We start from the raw sequence: 27,263 nt of genomic DNA, 5'->3' as shown, positions 1-27,263 counted from the left end.
TCATTTGCCGTAAAAACAATTTTCAAAGTTCTGTTTCACACCTAGGAGGCTTGCAATGGATGTTTGCCAGAAAATACTATAAAAGTGCATGTGGCTTCATGAGCCATCCATTTCCCCTTGAATATACAGTATCTTCACCTGATATCTGCAGGTATGAATTCTGTCTTTCCAACACTATCTCCAGCACAATAACAGGGGTTAGCTGATAAGAACACCTGCTCTGGTTGCAAAACAGGCCTTTAACATACAATGCAATATTGAATGTATTTACTATGGTCTAACATAATATTGAATTATGTAATGTTGTCTTCCTCAAAGTCCTAGTGAGAGCAGTTGGCTAGATATGGAGGATGAGGACACTGATTCTGTGGTAGTACTTGTAGGTGATCATGGAACAAAGAAAGTCTAATGATGTGGGTGATCACAAAACAATAGGAAGGCAATTGGAAAGAAGTCTACAAGCAGATGTCCAATCCAGCGGAGCCCCAGGCAATGCCTTGAGAACCCTTTTTATTAATACAGCAAGAGTTACATGGCATGTTCTGAGAATTCAGGTAGGACACTAGTTACCTAATCGCCACTAGGATTGGCTGGAGAAAGTCTTTGAACTTGTGATCTAACTCTAAGCAAAAAGGCAGAATGAGAGGTCACCCCACCCACTGGGAGCTGCTACTTCTCTGCCAGGAGTGTTTGCTCTCACTGTAACAGATAACAGCTAGCAGCCTTGAGCAGGAGCTTCCCACAGTACTGGTATGTCTGCTCCAGGTGTTGATGAGAACTTTACAGGAGTTATCCAAAGTGCTACAGTGGACCCTTGACTTACAGACGGCTTGACTTACAGACTTTTTGAGTTACAGACTTCTCTGGCCGCAAAATTTAGGTTTGACTTGCAGACTGAGATTTGACTTACAGACCAGAAAAAAACCAAAATGGAACAAAAACGGCCTGTTACGGGATTAATCGGTTTTCAATGCACTGTAGGTCAATGGAGACTTGACTTACAGACTTTTTGACTTGAGAACCGCCTTCCAATACGGATTAAGTTCTCAAGTCAAGACCCCACTGTAACTCCTATCCCCCAAATAGGTCCAGCCCCTTTAATAGCTCCTTCCAGACTTGAACTAAAATCCAAGAGCGCATTTACTGCCCTCATGAAATCAGTGTTGCCAGACTTGATTGTGGTATTCTTTGTGTACAGCAGTACACAACAAACCAGTATATTCAGTAGCTGAAAGCTGCTTCCAAAGCTGTAACTAAGTGGTAAAGAACATGTTTGTCATGTAGGAGACCTCAAGTGTAAGTAACCCTGACCGGTTTTCTTATGCCTGAGACAGAGAATTATACCTCCTTCCAGGTAGAAAAGCAAACTATAGTAGCTACTTTTTTTAACACCAACGATGAGACAGTGTCCTCCACTGCACCTGAAGGCAACCAAAGTTAGAAAAAGACCCAGGACACACGATTTGGTGTCTCAGGCAACTGTATTACTTCAAATACAGTCATGTCATCTTCTGGTTGCTGCACAATGGTGGAGGGCGGGATTTCGCTTAACTAGGGCTTATTTTCAGGGTAGGGCTTATATTGCAAGCATCCTGAAAAATCCTACTAGGGCTTATTTTCAGGTTAGGTCTTATTTTCAGGGAAACAGGGTACAAGTGGGGTATGTATCATTATTGCTCAATAGGTATGTATCATTGCTCAGTTCCTGGCAGTTGTGACATTTAAATAAAGACATGCCTAACCAAAAATGTGCCTTAATTGTGGGAAGTTGACAACTAGATATCATTAAGTGGAAGGGGCAAATAAGTACTTTGCACATGTTTGGGAACATCCAGATAGTAAAGAGGGAGAAACTACCCTAAACGTTTGATAAAGGAATGTCATGATTTTTTACTTTATCTGAATGAGACATGGTAATTTCAGCTTTCTGGTGGAAATATTATGTTTCCTCCTGTCAGATTCAAGTGTAAGGAAGTTCCACATAATATTATTGAAGGAAGGGGAACCTTCAGCCAAAGATTTGAGCAGCTATTTTGAACTGAGGCTTGAAGTCTGAGAAATCTTCTAGTTCCTTCTTGTAGCTATTGTCCCCTTCCCATTTAGAACATGTTATAATTTTTACAACTTAGCCAAGGAAAGTTGGGGTGAACAGGGGGTAATTTTTAAACGTTCTATTTTATATAAAAATGTAGTGTAAAACTGAAGCCATATTAGCTAGAATATACAGTATGTAACAGAAAGATCTTTTTGCTGTGATTTGGAAATGAATTTATTTCCTTTGTCATGAGATCCTTTGCTCAGCTTACAGCCCAAGCTTGGTATGGGTTTCATCTGGACTTGATCTGACCTTTGAAGAAGATGCTTTGAGCAGAACATCCTCCTTCCCGGTGTCCCAAGGTTAGCCAAGTGAGCACCACTGACACACAACCCCACACCTGATATCTAGGAATGGATGGCTGCATACTCTTGTGAGGAGACCTATACGTCCCCTGCAGTGCTTCCTTCTTGGGGAGTGCTGAGGAACCCCTGACTGGCAGCGTGATAAGATACCTGCTCTTTCTGGCTTGCCTTGTCACTTCAGTTTAATCAGATAATGGAGAGCTTGTAATACATGAAGCATCAAGAGTGGAAAAGGGCAGGGGGGAGGCAGAGAGGTGACAGTATGGCAGCTGGTGAGCATCTGAAAGTCATCATGAAGGTAAAGGCAATGACAGCTTCGAGCTCTGTTATCAGTAGACTCTTAGCACAACCAGGATATCAGTGCCTAACCTAATTCATGTATCTTCCAGCATCATGGACAATATATTTACATTTATTGTAACCTGCTCAGACACTCTGGAATATGCTGAAGGGGGAAAAACCCATTAAGTTTTATATCAGAGATATGGACATTACACCATGGCTTGACATTCCCCACCCATTTTATATTGAAGTTGCCACAACCTAGTTCAATAGCTGGACCATCTGGCTCAGCACTGCATCTACCAGTCTTCCTCAATCTGGTGCCCTCTAGATGTCTTTCCATACTATTCCATCATCATTCCATCAGCACATCTGAAATCTGTTCTTAGAAGAACAGATATGTAAGTACAAAATGCAATGTGGAGTTTCTTTCTATTATGACAGGTCCCACTAAGTTGGTGACATAACTTTCATGAAGGAGTGCATAAACGTATTTTAGAGAACAGATTTCCAGTCCAACACAAAGTGCTCTTCAATGGATTTATATCTACTCCCTGACTGGCAGCTTCCCTCCTGGCCCTTTGCAGAGTGCTATTAGAGAGCAAAACCTTATAGTGGAGACAAATTGTATCACCACCCCTACAGAGGTTCAAAGCTGCTTCAAAAGTTACATTGAATGCTTATGTTCTCTATATTACAGTAATTCCATTTCTTCTTTTGGTTAAATGTGCTTTGAATGTGTTTTTGTTTACACCTGTTTTATCACTGGAGGCATTTGTACCACACAAAATATATACAGTGGGGTCTCTACTTAAGAACTTAATCTGTATTGGAAGGTGGTTCTCAAGTTGAAAAGTTCTTATGTTAAATCTGCATTTCCCATAGGAATGCATTGAAAACCATTTAATCCGTATCTGCTCTTTTCCGTCCATAGAAACTACAGTGGAACCTCTACTTAAGAACTTAATCCGTTTTGGAATGGAGTTCTTCAGTTGAAACGTTCTTAAGTTGAAGCAAAATTTCCCATAGGAATGGACTGAAAACCAATTAATCCGTTCTGGCTGTTTTTTTTGTTTTGTTTTTTTGTTATGTAGAGGTGCGTTCGTACATTGAAGCATTAGTTCCCATAGGAACTAATGCAAAGCTGGTTAATACGTACTCTACCACTAGGGGGAGAATTTTTTTTTTAACCTAAGATGACCTAAGGTTCAAAAAAGAGCAGGAAAGGTTTTTTTTTCCCTGTTCTTATCTTGGATTACTGTTCTCAAGTAGAAGCAAAATTTAGCAAATGGAGCTGTTCTTAAGTTGGATTGTTCTTAAGTAGGGACGTTCTTAAGTAGAGACCCCACTGTACGTATATATATATGAAGCATCTTTCTCTAAGCACTTTAAACTCCTCATAAAACACACATACACACCTCCAAGGTGTCAACATAAATCTTTGTGGCACAAAGGAAAGCAGAGGGACATCCTTGTTTCTCTAAAGCTACAGTCCTATACACGCTTACAAGCCACACAGAATATAGTGGAATTTGTTTCCGAGTAAACAACATACATAATACTGTATTGCTATACTGTATAAGGAATGCTGCAAACAATCCTATGTGGCATTCCAGCCAATATCGAAGGCATAGACTGGCAGCTCACACACACACACACACACACACACCTCAACTCTCCACACTGAGAAAGGGCAGCAAATCTTGAAGGTTTTCTTTTTCCTAGTGCCAGCAGCAGGGAAGATAGGGGTGGTGGGAATAGTAAAGCCTCCAAGATGCGCCGCAACAGCAGTTTCTCTCAAAAGGTTAAGCAAACAGCATCGCCTACAAAATCAATGAGCAGCCGTGTGGCAGTTATTTGCTTTGCATAATTACACAGGAAACTGGGCTGGGCAGGTTGGGGAGCCAGGGGTTATAGCTGTGGTCAGATCAATGCCTTTTCATCCGAAGGGCATGGACAGATTTAACGGACAAAAAGCTCCAGGAAGATGGGAGAGAAAGAAAAGAAAAAAAGAACACAGAGTCCCGTATATGCCTGACTTAGCCTCCAAAGCATGCCATTATTACACATCATGGTTGTAGGACTATTTCCTAAGCAGCTTTGAAGAACATAAAAAGAGCCTCCTTGCCTGAGACCGAAATTTGAAGAAAAAGAAACAACCCCTTTTACTGCCCTACTATTAGGTGACGTGTCTTCCTCAGCCAGCTGGTCTGGCTGTCAGAGAAAGACAAAAAAAAGTTGGCTGTTCAATATATTGCTGTTGATTTTTTGCTGTGAGGGAGGGAGAGATGCTGGTGCGATTTTCTTCCTCAGGTGTCAAAATAAGTACTTTTGCTTCACCTTTAGTCCTATGTGGCTTGACTTGGCCAGGCTGGGAAAGAGTTTGTCTCAAGCACTAATGCCTTGGAGCAGCCTGTGACAAACCCAGACCTACTGGGATCTGCCACACGTTAACTAAGCTGCCACCAACCATTCCCTGTAAGAAGTCACACAGACCAGGGATGGATTTTTAAACAAATAAAGAATAAGGTTTATTTAAAACAACACACAGGGAAAATAAATTGATCAGGTGAATAAGATATAGTAACGTGGCTTAGTTTCACTCATACATACACACAGTTTGGTTCACACAGAACCCTTAACTTGAAGCACAGACCCTGAACCTATCAGTTCTGGCTAACCAACAGACACCTGAACCTATCAGGTTGGTACTCTGACACACAGTAGTACCCTGTCTGACACACAGACTCCCACACCAGCTTCTCCTTCCCAGCTGCTGCTTTGTCTCTTCTCATCCCAGCGTCTCAACTTCACCACACAGGCTTCACATATATATACAGTACAGCCCCTCCTCCTGATGTCCCGCCTTCCACTCCCCATAGGATGGAACTTTCCCTCCAAACCCATGACAGACAGGTAACATCAGTGCTGTATGTAACACCTCCCCTCTTTATAAGTTGTTTTGTAGGGGGAAAGCTAAGGTGCTTTTTCCCAAAAAACAACCTGGATAAAACACACAACAACAGTTATACATACCATATCATACTTACTTATACTTACATTCTAAGTTAACCATAGCAATTAGGCATTTAAACATTTACCATATACATTACATCAATTTACCTTTATTCATACAAACCAAATTCAAAAAATAGGTACATTTAACTTTTTGTCATCAATATATATACATAGTCCATGTTTCTTTCGCCGTCTTCATTCTTCAGGTCTTCTTGACAAGGCGTCAGCAACACAGTTCACTGACCCTCTAACCACCTTCACTTCAAAGTCATAGTCCTGTAGGTTTAAAGCCCACCTCATAAGTTTGCTATTGTGGGTTTTCATTGTCTTTAACCATTGCAGTGGTGAATGGTCAGTACACAGAACAAAATGTCTTCCCCAGATGTAAGGCTTGGCCTTCTGGATCGCGTAGACTATGGCCAAACACTCCTTCTCCACGGTTGCCAAATGTCTCTCACCTTTTTGAAGTTTCCTACTCAGGTAGGACACTGGATGCTGGTCACCATTCTCATCCTCCTGGCACAGAACTGCTCCTACCCCGCTGTTAGAAGCATCGGTGTAGATGATGAACTCCCGGTCGAAGTCTGGAGCACGCAGCACTGGATAGTTGATTAACGCCTCCTTCAACCTCTGGAACGCCGCTTCACAGTCGCTGGTCCACGGGATGCAGTCATCAGTCTTCTTCCTCGTCAGATCGGTCAGCGGAGCCGCAATCTCGCTAAACCTCGGGATGAACTTTCTGTAGTAGCCCACCAACCCAAGAAATGATTTGACTTTTTTCTTGGTGTTGGGTCTGGGCCAATCACGAACAGCTTCTATTTTGGCCTCCAGGGGTTTTATCACTCCTCCCCCTACCATGTGACCCAAGTATTTTATTTCTGGGCTACCCAGCTGCAGTTTGTTCCCTCTGCAAGGCCTAGGCCAAAGCACTTCCTCCCCTGGGTCAAAGTGCCTCTCCCTGGCGTTCTGGTCATCCCAAGCTTTCTTTCTGACCTTTTGAGCTTGCAGGGTCTCTGCTGCTAGCTCTAGGTTTCTCTTTAGGTCCTTCCTTAAAGAGTCTATATATGTCACAACGTCTTGTGGGTCATCCTGGGTGATCTGCTCCCAATTTTGTTTGATCAAATCAAGGGGCCCTTTCACCCTTCTCCCAAATAAAAGTTCAAATGGACTGAACCCGGTACTGGCTTGTGGCACTGATCGATAAGCAAACAAAAGGGATTGCAGCTTCTGGTCCCAATTGTTTGGATTCTCTGCCAAGTAAGCCCTAATCATGCGCATTAGAGTCCCATTGAACTTCTCAGTTAACCCATTACTTTCAGGATGATAGGCAGTGGTTTCCTTGTGCTTAATTCCACAGATTTGCCATAAGCGTTTCATGAGCTTTGATGTGAACGATGCGCCCAAATCTGTGATTATTTCTGAGGCAAATCCCATCCTGGACATATACCCCACCAAGGCATCTGCCACTGTGTTAGTTTCAATGTTAGACAAGGGTATGGCTTCCGGGTACCTCGTGGCATGGTCCACAATGGTGAGAATAAACCTGTTCCCCCTCTTTGTGGCCTTAGGCAAAGGTCCCACAATATCCACCCCTATGCATTTGAACGGAGTGTCAATCACAGGCAAAGGGCACAACTTTGCTTTGGTCCTGTCGCGGTTATTCCCCTGCCTTTGACACACATCACATTGTTTACAGAACTCCCTGATCTGCTTCCCTATGTCAGGCCAGTAAAAATTCTGTGTGATTCTCTGCTGTGTTTTGTTCACCCCTAAGTGCGCAGCAAACATGTCAGAGTGCCCCCTTTGTAAGATCATGGGGCGATACTTTTCAGGCACCACTAGCTGACTTCTGATCCCATCTCCCCCTTTTGAGGTATTCCTCAGGGTCTCTCTATATAAAATCCCCTTTTTCTCCAGAAATCTCACTGGGGTTTCAGGTGTTAGCTGGGCGTCAGTCACCTGTTCAAAACACTTTTGGAGAGTGGCGTCTGCCTTTTGCTCTTGTCCAAATCTGCTGTCTGTGGTTAAGGTTTCCACCACAGCTTCTGAACTCCCCTCTGCTTCCGTCTCTGGCTCATCATTACCCCCCTGAACTGTCCCCGTGGTGGCTTGTGAACGTGTAATCACTAGCACCCTTTTCACATGTTCAGCCAGGTCATTTCCCACGAGCACCGCTGCTGGCAGAGTCGATGAAATCGCTAGCCGCCAAACTCCCCTCCAGCCTTGAAAGTTGACAGGTACCTCCGCGACTGGCAGAGAGATCACCTGCCCCTCAATCCCTGCCACCTTCATGCTCTCATTTGGGATTATATACTCCCTAGGAATAATATCTGGATGGCACAGGGTCACCTGAGAACAAGTGTCCCGCAGCCCCTGATACTGACGGTCAAGTATTCCTACGTCCACCCCTGCTGTCTCAAACAACTGAGAATCTGTTCTCACCAACAGGCAGCGCCTGACCTCTACAAGAGGACCATTTTCCTCAGCCTGATCAGCAGATGTAGCTGTTCCAGATTGAGTAGCCATGGCAACAGGCTCCCTCAGTGACAATGAGCCTTGCTCTTTCTGGACACAGAACACAGCTTTTGGCTTGGTTCCACTCGAATCCTGAGGCACAATTCCTTTTAGCTGCTTTAATTTCTCACACTCTGAGATTAGATGGCCCTTTCCCTGACAGAAATAACATTTTCTGGTGTATTTTGATTCTCTCTCATCTTGTTTTGGTTTTCCCTCCAAAATCTGAGGTCTTGGTTTCATGTCTGAGGGCTTCCCTTCACCATGGGCCCCTCCCCCTTGCTGGCTTTTCCCTGGTCCCTGAGAGTACTTGCTGTAGGTTTCTTTAGGTTTCCCCATCGCTTTCCCCTCACCCAAGGGCTTTCTTATTTGGGAAATAAAATCTGCAATCTCGGCGGCTTCTGCCACAGATTTTGGTTTCCTTTCCCTCACCTGGAATTTCAGTTCCCCATGCAGGACTGAATAGAACTGTTCCAGCGCTATCAAGTCTTTAAGCTGCTGAAAGGTCTCTGTCCCCTCCTGAGATAGCCATTTCTCAAGCAGCCTCACCAATTGGGCCCCCACTTGGGTAAAAGTCTGCTCTGGTTTCTTTGTGAGGGACCTGAATCTTTGCCTCAGCTGTTCCGCATTTATCCCATGTCTTGCAAACACCAGTTTTTTAAACTCTGCAAAATCTTTCATCAGTTCCTCAGGCATCTCGGCATAGACTTCGGCCAGGCTACCACTGATTAAAGATCGCATGATGGTCATCTTCTCAGTTTCCCTCACTGAGAAGTCCACAAACGCTCTTTCCACTAAGGAAAAGAACACCTCAGGACAATCTCCCTTGTGGTACACAGGGAATTTCTTCAGGTCAGCTTTAGACAATTGGCCTCCCTCAGAATCCCTATTGTTATTATTGTTCTGGTTCATCAGTTCCAATTTTTTTAATTCAAACGCCATTTTCTCTCTCTGCAATTCCAATTCAATTCTCTGTCTCTCTATTTCAAATTGCCTTTGCCTTTCCTCCCTTCTTTCTCTCTCCAATCTTTCCTCCACTTCAAATTGCCTCATCCTCAGTTCATGCTGTTGGGCTATGAGCAATTTTCTGAGCTCTGGGTTCTGTTCTCCCGTGCTGTCACCTTGCACTGAGCCAAATTCATCCTCAGAACCTTGGTCTACCTGGGGGTCTTTCACTTCACCCATTTCTGCCATTTGGCTTCGAGTCAAGGGCATAATCCCCCCCCCAGAACAAGCTGCTTTAAAAAGTCAAGCCTCAAAATAAAACAACCACTTTTTTTTTCTCTTTTGCCTCAGAACCAGCTTTCCCTACAGATTGCTGCTGTCCTTCAGCACTACTTGCAACTGTAGCGAGTTAGAGCCTACCCCCCTCTGCTGGGCCTCTCAGCAGGCAGGCTAAATCACTTCTACTTTACAGTTTTGCCTCAGCTTTTTCCCGCCAAAACAGGCTGCCTCAGAGCACCCTAATCTAGTCTCCCCAGTTGGCACGTTCTTCCACTAGCGCACCTCCCCGTGAGGTACACCTAGAAGATTACCTACGCGCCTCAGATTGTCCCTGACTAGACCCCCCTTGCTCTGGGCACACTTGCCAAGGCTTTGCTGGACCGCTGGACAACTGGACCAGTCGTATCCCACACGCTGGACACCAATCAATGTGACAAACCCAGACCTACTGGGATCTGCCACACGTTAACTAAGCTGCCACCAACCATTCCCTGTAAGAAGTCACACAGACCAGGGATGGATTTTTAAACAAATAAAGAATAAGGTTTATTTAAAACAACACACAGGGAAAATAAATTGATCAGGTGAATAAGATATAGTAACGTGGCTTAGTTTCACTCATACATACACACAGTTTGGTTCACACAGAACCCTTAACTTGAAGCACAGACCCTGAACCTATCAGTTCTGGCTAACCAACAGACACCTGAACCTATCAGGTTGGTACTCTGACACACAGTAGTACCCTGTCTGACACACAGACTCCCACACCAGCTTCTCCTTCCCAGCTGCTGCTTTGTCTCTTCTCATCCCAGCGTCTCAACTTCACCACACAGGCTTCACATATATATACAGTACAGCCCCTCCTCCTGATGTCCCGCCTTCCACTCCCCATAGGATGGAACTTTCCCTCCAAACCCATGACAGACAGGTAACATCAGTGCTGTATGTAACACAGCCCTTCAGGGTTAACCTAAAATATTTTGCTTCCTGAAGTAAGGGACAAGATGGCACACACACACCCAACACACACAAACGCAACTCCATTGTGTTTTTTTTTAAAAAAAACTGATCAAAATAATAGTTCAATGTTTATTTCAACTCTAGCAACCAAGCACCATCCTTGCTTAAAAAGAGTAGGGAACCTCAGGTCCTGAGGTCAAATACAGTCTTGAAGATAATATGGGGCACCTCACAGTTACTATGAATGTGGATATCTATCAATTCTTCTTCCATGGGCTTTCACCTTTTCCCTTCTCCATGCCCTTTCTTGTTGCCCATTGTGTGCAACTCTATGTCCCTTTAACAAATAACACCCATAGCTTGATATTTTATATTTGTGCTGTGTTTTTGTGTATCGTTTCGTTCGTTTAGTCATTTAGTCGTGTCCGACTCTTCGTGACCCATGGACCAGAGCACGCCAGGCCCTCCTATCTTCCACTGCCTCCTGGAGTTGTGTCAAATTCATGTTGGTTGCTTCGCAGACACTGTCCAGCCATCTCATCCTCGGTCGTCCCCTTCTCCTCCTGCCTTCACACTTTCTTAATATCAGCATCTTTTCCAGGGAGTCCTCTCTTCTCATGAGATGGCCAAAGTATTGGAGCGTCAGCTTCAGGATCTGTCCTTCCAGTGAGCACTCAGGGTTGATTTCCTTTAGAATTGATAGGTTTGTTCTCCTTGCAGTCCAGGGGACTCTCAAGAGCCTCCTCCAGCACCACAATTCAAAGGCATCAATTCTTTGGCGGTCTGCTTTCTGTTTTTGTGTATACTTGTTCCTTTTTCCATATGCACTTTCAAGCTGTGTATTTTATCAGATGTGCCCACAGCCACCTGGAGATGTTTGGATTCTAGGACATGAAACACATCTGGTCTGAGAAGAAGAAACTAAGAGCATTAAAAGTCCATTAGAGTTGCATCACACATCTTTGTTGCTTCTAGACCAAGATGAGTACAATGTTCTGTGCTCCCTGGGCCTGTTGCCTGCCCTCACTTTTGCTGGCAAAAGAGCAAAATCTACACAAACAAGTTTTGATGATTTTTGTATTGTTCCAAAAGCTTGAGAAACCTGTTTTCACCATCCAAGACAGGACAGTGGCAGGTATGACTAAAATGGGAAACAAAAAAGTTTCAATTTTTCCTCTGTGCTCCCTCAGGCTCTTCTGTTTTTTGGTAGCTACATGTGTCCCTATCAGGTAGCCAACCACACCTCCCATTTTCATATCTGTCCTTCATCCTCCCTAGTCAGTGCCAAGCACTGCAGTTGGATTCTGGGAAGTTTGAAGGAAATGGGGATAATTATCTTTGAGGAGAAATGATGCACTGATGATTAAAAGAGAGTTAGGGAACCCTGCTGATAAAGGCAGACATAAGAGAGAGAAAGCTCATAGTGAGTCCCCCCCTCCTTTGGAGAGATGCAAAATGTTTCATTATTATGAGCTACAACTCCCAGAACACTCCAGCCAGCATAGCCACTGTTTGAATAATAAACATACTCACTGGGGACATGAAGACTATGCCATCACTCATCAGTCATGTCATGCTTCAAAGATGATCCATCTGTCATATTATGCTTCAGGTGCTACAAGCCATCTTTGTATGTACATTCTTGTATACAAATACAGTATATGTATGCATTTGTGCTGTCTGTATTCTACAAATGGTTGGGTCAAGACTTGATCATATTTGGAACAGACCACAACTTCAAATGTTACCTTTCTCAATCACCAAAGTCATCATAGGCATCCTTCAGTCTCGAGAGACCATGGTAACATGTTCTGAATTGAGGAATGTCCTCTCCAGAGCATGAAGCCTGGGTAAAGAAATAAGGAGGATAGGCTGTTACCCAAGCAGCAAACCCCCCCTCTCCACATTGCTGAAATGGTCCAATGGAAAGGCAAGAGCCAATACAATTGGTTCCAGCAACGTCACAGGAGTTGGCAGAACGAAACGAACTGCCTTTGGGACTCCAGCTCCAGATCACCAAAGTAATCAAGAATTATTAAGACTCAGTATTGTAACTTCTGGGCAGTTTTTTTTTTTTTTAAATACAAGGAACTCCTCCCTCATTCCCTCTAGTGGCCAATACTGTACTTTGGAAAGATAAAAGCACAATAGTGGAAAGTATACACCCACTACCACTTAGGACTGATAAGAGAATAGCCTCAGTCTTACTGACAATTTACACTTACATAAATGAAATCACATTAGCCTTGGTAGCAATTGCTGCTAATTAAAAAGATGTTGGTGGCATTCCTGGGTGTCTAACCTATGACATGATTGGGTGGGTGCCCATTAGTGCAACCAAGCTCCTCGTTAATGCCTGACAAATTGTTGCCACAGCTTATGCAGCTCCCCGTATGCAAGTGTTAATTGCCACTAGGATTCTTACCAGTGGCATAAAACCTGGAAAAAAAACTTGTCAAAATGCTTCTAAAATGTCCTATAAAAGTAACTTCTGAAGTAACTGGAAACTTTTCAGTATTTATTACATGACCTTTACTGAATCTTGTAACTATTCTTTGCATTGCTTGTTAGTCAGAAAGTAGGTAGTTGCAGTTACCTGTCTTACCTGCAGTTGGTTATTTCCAAGTTCTGGAGTAGATCCACTTAAATCAAGGGGGACTTAACTAGAACCTGGAAGTAATAAACAGCTTCTGGGGCAGTTAGAATATAACAAGGTTACATATCAAAGGTGATCTAAAGAGTAGAAATAAAGTTACTTCACTGGTGTAATGTGAAGCATTATCCCGTTACTTTCAAAAATTAATTTTAAAGGTGATTTAAATATATTGCTAGAGGCATTGTGATACGTACTTTTGAAGTTTTATGTCCTTCCTCTGTCCTGTTTGTTTACACGTTACAGAAAATCATTGAGTAGTGTAAAAAGTAAAGTAGCTAGTTACTTTTTCAATATTCTAACATGAAACAAAATGGTTTATTTCTCAAACACTCTAGTAATGTAAACGAATTAATTTTTAAAAAGCAGCTGCCCAAATTCCAGATTCGATTAAACATAACTACCATAAGACTTGTTGATTTAAATAGGCCTGCTCCAAGTAAGACCTAGTTTGGTTCCAATATATCATTTTGCTATTCAGAACTGTGCCTCAGTTTGAGATGGATGCAGTGAAGGTGCTTCATAATTGGGCTCACTGATTCAAATATGTCCTGCCTTCTTTCATTTGTCTGTCTGTCTATCTACTCATCCCATATTTCCTCAAGGTACCTTGGCTGCATTACTTTATTTGTTACTTTATTTATGTATATATTTATTTCTTATCCCTCATCTCTCTCCCATCATTCTTTCAACAGAGGGACTCATGGCAGCTTATATATCATTTTTTGAAAAGATAACAGCTGTTTAAAATGTGCTCAGTGAGTACATGGCTCAGACTGACCCAAGACCACACAGTGAGTTTTTCAGTTCAGTGGGGACTTGAACCAGGATGTCTCATGTTACAACTCAAGTATCTTATCCAACATGTTCTCAGTCCTTTGATCTTCTGAGTGCATTCCAGAATCCATCTCCGTGGTTCATCCTGGCTGGGTCTTCTGGGAATTGAACATATGACATATGGAAAACTCAAAGTTGAGAACTACTGGTCAGGTTTTGTGACAAGAAAACACTTCTATACTTAAAACAGAGTCAGTGTTTCATCCTGCACCTTTCTTCTGTGTAAACTGAAAGGAAAAGAGAGGTGACTACAAGATGCGTTGTTCACATTGTGTGTGATATTTTCAAGTTTTGCACTCATGTCTCAATACCAAACTAAAAATACTAAGCAGCTGTGATCATTGCAAAGGGCCACACTCTTCTGGCCAGCCATTTTTGATGGCTCTACAGGGAAGTACACAAAAACAAGCCAACACTTGTGTGTTTCAGATGACTTTGAAACTAGATGAAGTCAAATCTCCATGGCCTTTTAATCCTAGTTAGCAAGCTCCTGAGCATATTAAGCAAACAAGATGATTTGACAAGGGGTGGGAGAAGAATGCTGCAGTCAAGGAGAAAGCAGAAACAGATAAAGGGCATTTAATTGCACGCCTTTTTTAATGCTCAAAAGTGAGATGTATCAGTGGCTAGTACAACTATAGAAACCTTAGATACAAAGCAATTCTGTTAATTCTTGATGTTTGGGGGCCACCTAGTGTAGCTTATTTGGGGGAGTCTTGGGTTACCAAGGGACGTGGTGGCGCTGCAGGTTAAACTGCAGAAACCTCTGTGCTGCAAGGTCAGAAGACCTGCAGTTGTAAGATCGAATCCACGTGACGGATTGAGCCCCCGTCGCTTGTCCCAGCTCCCACCAACCTAGTGGTTTAAAAGCATGGAAAATGCAAAATGCAAGTAGATAAATAGGTACCACCATGGTGGGAAGGTAACCGTGTTCCGTGTCTAGTCACGCTGGCCATGTGACCACAGAAGATTATCTTCAGACAAAACGCTAACTCTATGGGTTGGAAATGGAGATGAGCACCGCCCCCTAGAGTCGGACACGACTGGACAAATTGTCAAGGGGAACCTTTACCTGGGTTACCAAATCACACCATACTATATGCCATGGGATTTCAGAGCCAAAACCTGAGGCTATGGAACAGAAGCTTCTGCTGTCATGGGGGTGGGAGAGGTTTGTGATTTAACTTCACAAAGGCAAACTAAGCAAGAGTTGGGAAGGATTGGTTGCCAGCGCTCATGAAACAAGAAGCTCATGAGCTGTGATGCTGGTATTCTGCTCTCTGTCTTGCTCCAAACAGCCTGAATAAACCAATGCTGGTGCACTGAAAAGCTAGGAGGTAGGGAAAGGGACTGAGGAGACAGCCAGTGGATACAAACATTTTGGTTGACTTCTAATTTGACACAACAAATGCGAACACCAACACTTCTCCACTGAGCCTTGACACCAGCTGTGATTGGGTGGAGATGGATGACCAGGATTTAAAGACACCACACATCTAAATATTAAACTATCTCAACTTCAAGCATAGCTCACCTGATGTTTGTCATTGGAGACATAGTGAAACACAACAATTCTCTGAAAATTCCTAGAGATATCACGCTCAGAAAAGTAGGCTCATGTATTACAATATTTATGAAATGATTGAAAATGTAGTGTTTAAAGTATTTCACGTACTTCATTTTGTAGTAATCCTTACAAGAATCCAAGCCTACATGACAGACCATTATGTCTTTATGTTGCACAGGAGTGGGCAAAGTATGGCATGAGACACACATTCAGACACCTCACAGGTATTCTTCAGGCTCCCATGGAGCCCTTGCAATTCGGCCCTCCACTGGAGAGAGAAAAAATTCCAGCAAAAATAGTGGGGTTTTTTTTGTTTTTGTTTTTTTGTTACAGGAAGTGGGTTCCTCATGTGCAGCCTTGCTTTTTGTCTGTTGTGCGCTTGGATGTGTTCAGGTTGCACAATGGTTGTACACTCATTTGTGCCCCAGGGCATATGACAGATAAACAGCAAAATATGAAAGGTGCTTCCGCAATTACCCTTAGGTATGAAGTATTTCCCTAGGATTTTGGCTTCTGTGTACAAAATGTACATTCTGTGTACAAACATACATTCTTGTATGTATCATCTCATAACCGAAAAAGAGCAATAAACCTGAATACTTCAAACAATTTCCTAAAAATAAAACCAGTATTTTAACATTATTGCCTCCCCCAACCCCACTTTTCTGTTTCTGGCTGGCTTTCTCTTGAGCACTTAACTACAACTCCTGTCCTTGCAAAGCAATGTGTGGTGCAAGTGTTGCTCACCATGTAATCTTGACAGGGAAGGATATTTTGGTCTCGGTAGAGCTTTCAAGACCAGTGTTTAGTTCAGCAGCTGTGACAATTTTTTTTACCCTTTTTTGTTTTGTTCTGAGTTCTCTGCAGTCATTTTAATTTCAACACAGCTGTTGAAAGCAACAGACAACTCAGTTGCCTCCTCCTAATTGAGTGCATATGAGCATCCATGTTCTGCTCCATGACATTGCACACCCATTTGGAGGCACTGAAATATAACCCCAAATGTTCAGGTTAACCTACCACACACAACACACTCCATGTGCTCTGGATCCCAGTGCTGATTATTTTTATATTTATCAGTGTGATCTTTTCTCCCTGCCTCTCTGTTTAAGGCTGTGAATCCATTTCTTCCCCTTTCACTGCATGGGGGAAACCAACACACTGCTAATATTAGCCAATAACGTCAGCATGCTGATGGATTATGAGAAATTAGCAATTCAGGCTTCGTAATTTGAATGTAAGGTCCAGTGGTCGCTGACAGCTAATAGTTCCTGGGAAATTAATGAGGCAAAAAAGGAGACTCAAGTTTTAGTTGTTCGATAATTTAATCTTTCTCTCTTGCAGCAGGAGCCTTGACAAGCCTCTCTTATCACATACGAAACTGGGAAGACATCCTGAAGCCGCAAGTTAAAAGACACACACACAACCACATGCACATGCTTATTTCATCCCACCCATAGTGTACCACAAAGAGGGCAGACATTGATCCTGTGAGTTGTTGCAATAGGAATATGGGACTATGATGTGGGAGATGCAGGTTTATATCCACATTGGGCCATGAAATTCATTTGTATCCAACCTGATTTACCTTATTTACAGAGTTGTTAGAAGAATAAGGTCAGGAGGAAATGTACATTTGGGGTTATATTTCAGTGCCTCCATGTAAATTTCCCTGTGTTCACCACAGGGAAGGTGGGATATTAATATGTGATAAATAAATTCTATATGAAAGATAGAAACCAGTGCAGGAAAGAATGTCTGAAGACCAGGTGGGTCACTTTAGGGTTGCCAGCTATCCTGGCCCATGACATTTTTCTGCCTAAAGTAGGCAGAAAGGTCCAAATGCCCCTTTGCCCTCATCAACCCCAGCAGGAGAGAACACTTTAAAAGTCTCTGCTGAAGCAGGCTATTCTCCCTGACTTTACAGCAGGGTTGTTCCTGCTTCTAGTACAAAAATAAAATCTGCCACATGGAATGGCAATGTGCTGAATGAAGTAGGATTGGTCTTGTCATCTAGATCGGTGAAGCCAGAGCTTATAAAAATATTTTTTTGGACTACAATTCCCTGCATTGCCCAGCTAGCACAGCCAGTGGCTATAATACCCACGGGATTCTGGGAACTGTGGTTCAAAAAGTTTCTTTTACAAGCTGCTTCAGGCTTGTAAAATGGGCAGGAGCAGTGATCTGCAGGAAGCAGTAAGACATTTTGCAAAATGCTGGCCATAGTGATATGATAGGGATTCATATCTGGCTCCTGGTTCACACATATAAACATCTTAGCGTTGACGCTGAGCAGGAGACAGACTGGTGGACACTTGGTTTGGAGAGCAGAGTGGCGTTGAGGGGCAACCAGAAACTCCCCAGGCAACTTACTTGAAATACTGTATACAACTTTAAAAAATAGCTGAAGGCAGGCAGGACTCCTAGCTTTGTGTTTTGCTTTATCGGACCCCAATGTGGGGTCTCTCCCTTGGCTCTCTACTTGTTTACTTGCAAGCCTTAAGTCAGGTACTCAGCTTAACCATAACTAAAGTTTTGACAGCAGTGCAAGAGTATGATTAGGAACACCAGCCTTTTAAACCTTCAGATAAAATGTTGAGGAGACTGGATTGTTAGAATGTTCTAGAAAGAGGTGGGGCAAAGCTTAATATCTTAAAAAGCAGGTGCTCAGGCTCAGGCCTGTATGGATGTGCTCTTTAATAACTCCTCTCTTTAATTTCTTGTAATAAAACCGGTGGCTCTATGGTGACAAGGGGGGGAGGGAACCACCATCAAGGCTCTGAAGAGAATACCATGGGACTGCAACTCCCAGAATTCTCCAGACAGCATGACTACTAAAGGTATACGTACCATATTTTTCTGTGTATAAGACTACTTTTGTCTAAAATCTTTAGACTAAAAATTGAGGGTCGTCTTGTACATGAAAGTAAGCTGAGGAAATAACAAAAATAAGTGGAGGGGAGAGCAGGGATCAAAGTGACCCTGCAGGGTTTTGATCCCTGCTTTCCCTTCCACTTGCTAAGCCTCACTTAGATTTCTTAATTTTGGGTTAGAAAGGTGGGGGGCATCTTATACATGGGGGTGTCTTATACACAGAAAAATATGGTATTTATGTTTTTAGACTACAGCTCCCAGAATATTGGAAGTCGTAGTCCAAAAGCACTAATTTGCACACCACTAATGGCCACTCTGGGATTTCTTAAGAGCTAAAAGAAATCTGTGTCTCCAGGACTTGTTTAAACCCTTTGGCACTGTGTTGTCCTCACCTGTCCAATATGAAAGCTAAACACAGCAGCTTGTGGAAAACATAGGGTACAGGAAAGATCTCTGAGGAACAGATTCTACTTCTCCCTGAGACATAGATAGTACTAAAAGCTGTATTGAAGTGCTTCTGGGGGGATATTTTGGTGTCAGAAGCCAACCTGGAGATTTTTGGGGTGCTGTCAGTTTCAACACCTGGCAGCTGCAAAGATTCCCCAACCATAGCTGACAGCATCAGCTTGGAATATAGAAACATCTTGTCAGTGCAGCACGGCGGCATGGCGCCCGCTGCATCTGATTAATGTTAAAAGCCACTGAGAGTTCCAGGATGGGTGATCTGGGCTGGCAGAAATTAAAGAAAGCTCCTGCTGGGATGCACGAATACATAGAGCCTGTGAATATCCAGACAGCACAAGGCCAAGCAAGGTCGATGAAATTCCTTTCTTGACCACACTTGGCAATGAATTCCTTTTTCCTAATAAGGTACCCCACACACATACTTCCAAAAAGGGTGGGCACAAATTTGCATAAAATTCCTGTATGCTGACTTTTATATATAATAACAATTTTAGAACTAATGACTGTAATTTAAAGAGAAATGTAATTTATCTCCAGGTAGACACAAAAATTGTGATTTTGTGGTCTGTGTGTTTAATGTCCAGGTGCACTGCAAATGGATGAGCCCCTGATCTCCATTCTTGGGGGTCTTAGCCTTTAAACTGGATTTAAAATGGATAATCCTTCATTTTAAGCACACCTCAATCCTCAGAAAGATCAGCACCACAACCACCAGAAAGACCACTGTTAATGACTGTTAACAGCCTTTGACAATGGGTTGAGAAGGACTGCAGAAATGGGATTGTCACTCACTCCCAGTCCTTTGTCCATCTAAGGAGCCTATTCAGATCAGGGGGAAGTGAAACCAACTTGGAGGATATATCAGGGGTCTCCTGATGAGCAGCGAAACATTTCAACCTGATGAGAAAGAAGTCCAGTTGCCATGAATCAGCTTCCAGACAAACTCACCTAGATAACTGAGAATCTGTACAGATATAATCCCATACTGTTAAGGACTGCCATACTGTATTTGGAACAGTTATCTACCATGCCGGGTAGGTGAGATTCGTCAGCCTTGAAGGCAGCCCATCTAGGAGAAGGAAAACTCTGATTCCAAACCTCCACTGCCTTGTGGCTATATCCCCTCATGGAAAAGGCTTCAGGAGTTAACCTTGAGGGAAAATCCAGAGCTGAAGTCCTGGAGGCAGTTCGTGTCATTCTGGCAAGTCCTGCGACGTTGCTGGAACCAGTTGTATTGGCTCTTGCCTTTCCAATGGACTATTTCAGCGACATGGAGAGGGGGGATCTGATGCTTGGGTAACAGCCTATCCTCCATATTATTTTACCCAGGCTTCATGCTCTGGAGAGGACACTCCAGCTTCGCATTGTCATGACTGCAGCCGAAGATCTGGAACCTGAAGGGTTAACTGTAGCTGAGGAGAATGATGAGCAATTAGAAATACAAACACCTGAATCGCCTCCAGATTCTCCTCCCCTAGTAGACAGGCTGAGAGCCAGGCTTCGGGGAAGGCTTATGACAAAAAGGTCAGAGGGTTGCCTGAAGGCTGCCCGCAGAAACATCCGGACAACTAGCCCTGAATTCTGACAGGATGAAAAGGCTTCCAGCAGTTCACTGGCTGTTTTTACTATATAAACAGTTCTCAGATGGTTGAAAGTTTGTGGAAGCAACAAGTCAAACCTCTGGCTTGCATCCACGCTCCTGACAACCTTGAACCTTGTTCTCTGGACCGTTGGCTTTGGACTCTGACCCTGGACTACGTTGTGCGTTTTGGCTTTGGACTCTGACCCTGGACTACGTTGTGTGAGTTGGCTTTGGTATTTGGATATTGGCTCTGCATTCCCTGAATTTCTGACATAGGACTGGCTTATCGGACTCTGCTGTTGTAACCCCCGGGTTACAACATGGGAAGTAGCAGTTGTTACATACAGCACTGATGTTACCTGTCTGTCATGGGTTTGGAGGGAAAGTTCCATCCTATGGGGAGTGGAAGGCGGGACATCAGGAGGAGGGGCTGTACTGTATATATATGTGAAGCGTGTGTGAAGGAGTAGGAGAAGAAGCAGCAGCTGGGAAGAAGAAGCTGATGTGGGAGTCTGTGTGTCAGACAGGGTACTACTGTGTGTCAGTCAGTACCAACCTGATAGGTTCAGGTGTCTGTAGGGTTAGCCAGAACTGATAGGTTCAGGGTCTGTGCTTCAAGTTAAGTGTTCTGTGTGAACCAAACTGTGTGCATGTATGAATGAGACTAAGCCACGTTACTATATCTTATTCACCTGATCATTTTATTTTGCCTGTGTGTTGTTTTAAATAAACCTTGTTCTTTTATTTGTTAAAAATCCATCCCTGGTCTGTGTGACTTCTTATAGGGAATGGTTGGTGGCAGCTTAGTTAACGTGTGGCAGATCCCAGTAGGTCTGGGTTTGTCACATTGATTGGTGTCCAGCGTGTGGGATACGACTGGTCCAGTTGTCCAGCGGTCCAGCAAAGCCTTGGCAGGTGTGCCCAGAGCAAGGGGGGTCTAGTCAGGGACAATCTGAGAGCGCGTAGGTAATCTTCTAGGCTTACCTCACGGGGGGGTAAGCTAGTAGAAGAACGTGTAACCTCAGATTGGGGGCTAGATTAGGGAGCTCTGAGGCAACCTGGTTTTGGCGGGAAAAAAGCTGAGGCAAAACTGTGAAATAGCAGTGAGCTAGCTTGTCTGCTGAGAGGCCTAGCAGAGGGGGGTGGACTCCGGCTGGCTACAGTTGCAAGTTAGTGCTGAAGAACAGCAGCAATCTATAGAGAAAGCTGGTTCTGAGGCAAAAGAAAAAAAAAGTGGTCGCTTTATTTTGAGGCTTGACTTTTGAAAGCAGCCTGTTCTGGGGGGGGGATTATGCCCTTGACTCGAAGCCAAATGGGAGAAATGGGTGAAGTGAAAGACCCCCAGGTTGACCAAGGTTCTGAGGATGAATTTGGCTCAGTGCAGGGTGACAGCACAGGAGAGCAGAACCCAGAACTCAGAAAATTGCTCATAGCCCAACAGCATGAACTGAGGGTGAGGGAAATGGAGGAAAGGGAAAGAGAGAAACAACGGCAATTTGAATTAGAGAGAGAGAGAGAGAGAATGGAAAAAGAAGAAAGATTAGAGAGACAGAGAATGGAAATGGAGAGGGAGAGAGAGAAAATTGCTCTGGAAAAAGAAAGAATGGCGTTTGAGTTAAGAAAATTGGAACTGATGAACCAGAACAATAATAACAATAGGGATTCTGAGGGAGGCCAATTGTCTAAAGCTGACCTGAAGAAATTCCCTGTGTACCACAAGGGAGATTGTCCTGAGGTGTTCTTTTCCTTAGTGGAAAGAGCGTTTGTGGACTTCTCAGTAAGGGAAACTGAGAAGATGACCATCATGCGATCTTTAATCAGTGGCAGCCTTGCAGAAGTCTATGCAGAGATGCCACAGGAACTGATGAAAGATTTTGCAGAGTTTAAAAAACTGGTGTTTGCCAGACATGGGATAAATGCGGAACAGCTGAGGCAAAGATTCAGGTCAATCACCAAGAAACCAGAGCAGACTTTTACCCAAGTGGGGGCCCAATTGGTGAGGCTGCTAGAGAAATGGCTATCTCAGGAGGGGACAGAGACCTACCAGCAGCTCAAAGACTTGATAGCGCTGGAACAGTTCTATTCAGTCCTGCATGGGGAACTGAAATTCCAGGTGAGGGAAAGGAAACCGAAATCTGTGGCAGAAGCAGCCGAGATCGCAGATTTTATTTACCAGATAAGAAAGCCCTTAGGTGAGGAGAAATCTGTAGGAAAACCCAAAGAAACCTACAGCAAGTACTCTCAGGGACCAGGGAAAAGCCAGCAAGGGGGAGGGGCCCATGGTGAAGGGAAGCCCTCAGACATGAAACCAAGACCTCAGATTTTGGAGGGAAAACCAAAACAAGATGAGAAAGACTCAAAATATAGCAGAAAATGTTATTTCTGTCAGGGAAAGGGCCATCTAATCTCAGAGTGTGAGAAATTAAAGCAGCTAAAAGGAATTGTGCCTCAGGATTCGAGTGGAACCAAGCCAAAAGCTGTATTCTGTGTCCAGAAAGAGCAAGGCTCATTGTCACTGAGGGAGCCTGTTGCCCTGGCGACTCAATCTGGAACAGTGACATCTGCTGATCAGGCTGAGGAAAATGGTCCTCTGGTGGAGGTCAAGCGATGCTTGCTCGTGAGAACAGATTCTCAGTTGTTTGAGACAGCAGGGGTGGACTTAGGAATACTTGGCCATCAGTATCGGGGGCTGCGGGACACTTGTTCCCAGGTGACCCTGTGCCATCCAGATATTATTCCTAGGGAATATATAATCCCAAATGAGAGCATGAAGGTGGCAGGGATTGAGGGGCAGGTGATCTCACTGCCAGTAGCGGAGGTACCTGTGAACTTTCAAGGCTGGAGGGGAGTTTGGCGGCTAGCGATTTCATCGACTCTGCCAGCAGCCGTGCTCGTGGGAAATGACCTGGCTGAACATGTGAAACGGGTGCTAGTGATTACACGTTCACAAGCCACCGCGGGGACAGTTCAGGGGGGTAATGATGAGCCAGAGGCGGAAGCAGAGGGGAGTTCCGAAGCTGTGGTGGAAACCTTAACCACAGACAGCAGATTTGGCCAAGAGCAAAAGGCAGACGCCACTCTCCAAAAGTGTTTTGAACAGGTGACTGACGCCCAGCTAACGCCTGAAACCCCAGTGAGATTTCTAGAGAAAAAGGGGATTTTGTATAGAGAGACCCTGAGGAATATCTCAAAAGGGGGAGATGGGATCAGAAGTCAGCTAGTGGTGCCTGAAAAGTATCGCCCCATGATCTTACAAAGGGGGCACTCTGACATGTTTGCTGCGCACTTAGGGGTGAACAAAACACAGCAGAGAATCACACAGAATTTTTACTGGCCTGACATAGGGAAGCAGATCAGGGAGTTCTGTAAACAATGTGATGTGTGTCAAAGGCAGGGGAATAGCCGCGACAGGACCAAAGCAAAGTTGTGCCCTTTGCCTGTGATTGACACTCCGTTCAAATGCATAGGGGTGGATATTGTGGGACCTTTGCCCAAGGCCACAAAGAGGGGGAACAGGTTCATTCTCACCATTGTGGACCATGCCACGAGGTACCCTGAAGCCATACCCTTGACTAACATTGAAACTAACACAGTGGCAGATGCCTTGGTGGGGTATATGTCCAGGATGGGATTTGCCTCAGAAATAATCACAGATTTGGGCGCATCATTTACATCGAAGCTCATGAAACGCTTATGGCAAATCTGTGGAATTAAGCACAAGGAAACCACTGCCTATCACCCTGAAAGTAATGGGTTAACTGAGAAGTTCAATGGGACTCTAATGCGCATGATTAGGGCTTACTTGGCAGAGAATCCAAACAATTGGGACCAGAAGCTGCAATCCCTTTTGTTTGCTTATCGATCAGTGCCACAAGCCAGTACCGGGTTCAGTCCGTTTGAACTTTTATTTGGGAGAAGGGTGAAAGGGCCCCTTGATTTGATCAAACAAAATTGGGAGCAGATCACCCAGAATGACCCACAAGACGTTGTGACATATATAGACTCTTTAAGGAAGGACCTAAAGAGAAACCTAGAGCTAGCAGCAGAGACCCTGCAAGCTCAAAAGGTCAGAAAGAAAACTTGGGATGACCAGGAAGGCAGAGAGAGGCACTTTAACCCAGGAGAGGAAGTGCTTTGGCCTAGGCTCTGCAAAGAGGACAAACTGCAGCTGGGTAGCCCAGAAATAAAATACTTGGGTCACATAGTAGGGGGAGGAGTGATAAAACCCCTAGAGGCCAAGATAGAAGCAGTTCATGATTGGCCCAGACCCAACACCAAGAAAAAAGTCAAATCATTTCTTGGGTTGGTGGGTTACTACAGAAAGTTCATCCCGAGGTTTAGCGAGATTGCGGCTCCGCTGACCGATCTGACGAGGAAGAAGGCTGATGACCGCATCCCGTGGACCAGCGACTGTGAGGAGGCGTTCCAGAGGTTGAAGCAGGCGCTCATCAACTATCCAGTGCTGCGTGCTCCAGACTTCGACCGGGAGTTCATCATCTACACCGATGCGTCTAACAGCGGGGTAGGAGCAGTTCTTTGCCAGGAGGATGAGAATGGTGACCAGCATCCAGTGTCCTACCTGAGTAGGAAACTCCAGAAAGGTGAGATACATTTGGCAACTGTGGAGAAGGAGTGTCTGGCCATAGTCTACGCGATCCAGAAGGCCAAGCCTTACATCTGGGGAAGACATTTTATTCTGTGCACTGACCATTCACCATTGCAATGGTTAAAGACAATGAAATCCCACAATAGTAAACTTATGAGGTGGGCTTTAAATCTGCAAGACTATGACTTTGAAGTGAAGGTGGTCAGAGGGTCAGTGAACTGTGTTGCTGACGCCTTGTCAAGAAGACCTGAAGATTGAAGACGGCGAAGGAACATGGACTATGTATATATATTGATGACAAAAAGTTAAATGTACCTGTTTTTTGAACTTGGTTTGTATGAATAAAGGTAACTTGATGTAATGTATATGGTAAATGTTTAAATGCCTAATTGATATTGTATGTATAACTGTTTTGTATGTTTTGGATTCAGGTTGTTTTTTGGGAAAAAGCACGTTAGCTTTCACCCTACAAAACAACTTATAAAGAGGGGAGGTGTTACATACAGCACTGATGTTACCTGTCTGTCATGGGTTTGGAGGGAAAGTTCCATCCTATGGGGAGTGGAAGGCGGGACATCAGGAGGAGGGGCTGTACTGTATATATATGTGAAGCGTGTGTGAAGGAGTAGGAGAAGAAGCAGCAGCTGGGAAGAAGAAGCTGATGTGGGAGTCTGTGTGTCAGACAGGGTACTACTGTGTGTCAGTCAGTACCAACCTGATAGGTTCAGGTGTCTGTAGGGTTAGCCAGAACTGATAGGTTCAGGGTCTGTGCTTCAAGTTAAGTGTTCTGTGTGAACCAAACTGTGTGCATGTATGAATGAGACTAAGCCACGTTACTATATCTTATTCACCTGATCATTTTATTTTGCCTGTGTGTTGTTTTAAATAAACCTTGTTCTTTTATTTGTTAAAAATCCATCCCTGGTCTGTGTGACTTCTTATAGGGAATGGTTGGTGGCAGCTTAGTTAACGTGTGGCAGATCCCAGTAGGTCTGGGTTTGTCACAGCAGTTACCTGTTATAAGTCTTTGCTTGATTGGCGTAGAGCATGACACCAAGTCCTCCATATAGAGCATGCTACCATAGTCTCTCAAAACTGAAGGATGCCTAATTTAATCTAATCAAATACTGGAATGTTGTCTGCAAAGTAGAATATATGGGGACCCATTCATTATTATTAGGATTTTTTTTTCTCTGCTTAAGCATCCAATGGTATCAAGAATATAATGCAGTGGTTTAGAAATGGTAAAGGTCTTATATAGTACTGGAGGTAAACCTGGAATCTTTCCTTGGCTGCTGTAATTTAGTTTGAGATGGATATCATGCTTAAGTGGTTTCTTTCTACCACTAAAAATCACAGCCTTTGTGTGCTGTCAGAAGCTGTTCTGGTCCCATACTTCTGGCAGATCACAGAGGGCAGGTTCTAAGAGATTGAAGCCTTGCTAATTTCCCTCAATTCTGGATTATAAGAATCATAGTGCAATCAGACAGTGATTTATCATGTGTTTTGGACTGTTTTTGACACAGTGAAGACCAACCTGTTTTCCAGAGACTAGATGGTGTACAGGCCATTGTGAACTAGACTGACGCCTTCCCATGGCTGTCTGCACCTTTTTAGATCACTCATGGGGGATTCTCTTTTTCTAGTGCAGGTAGGATTGCTCCAGTTGAATTCAGTTTCCAGCATGTATGATCACTGATATCAAACCAAAGCAGTATTGATGCAGTGTTCCATGTCACTTGAGCGGCAGACCAGTGCAACAGAATGCCACTTTCCAATACATTTTTTATAATACAGCTTTTTCCTATTCCCCAAATAGGGGGAGGCAAGAGAAAATTGAGGAAGGTCCCCACCTTAGAATCCAGCACTATGTCACTTGGATGGTAATCCAATACAGCACAATGTCACTTCCCAATGGTTTTTTGTAAAATTCCAGCTCCCGATTTACCCTTGAATAGGGAGAGGCAGAAGAGGATGGTGAGGGGCATCTCTACCCTTGGAATCCAGGACTATGTTGGTTTAGTCTGTGCTCTTCCACTTATCAATACATTTTTTTTTTAAATTTCCCCATCCACCCACGGAGAGGGAAACTAAGAAGGAAACAGGTGCATGGAAGTGGAGAATGACAAACAGGGTAAACAGGATCACTCATAACTGCACCGTAGTTTCTTGTTTCTGAAACTCTTAGCAATTGCATGTGAATGCAAAGATCGCTCTAATTGCATACCGCACCTTGAAGCCACACTATTTAACCAGATCCAGCCCAGGGTAACTTATC

General features: G+C 43.9%; 1 long non-coding RNA gene across 1 annotated transcript in view; it reads right to left on the bottom strand.

The window, feature by feature from the left end:
- The window catches only part of LOC144583614 (uncharacterized), a 78,213-nt gene that overhangs the window by 13,970 nt on the left and 36,980 nt on the right, over positions 1 to 27,263 (bottom strand). The window lies entirely within an intron of this gene.

The sequence above is a fragment of the Pogona vitticeps genome, chromosome 6 (genome assembly GCF_051106095.1).
Source record: "Pogona vitticeps strain Pit_001003342236 chromosome 6, PviZW2.1, whole genome shotgun sequence".
Lineage (NCBI taxonomy): Eukaryota > Metazoa > Chordata > Lepidosauria > Squamata > Agamidae > Pogona > Pogona vitticeps.
Note: the sequence above shows the minus strand (reverse complement) of the source record. Positions and strands in the feature narration are given on the sequence as shown.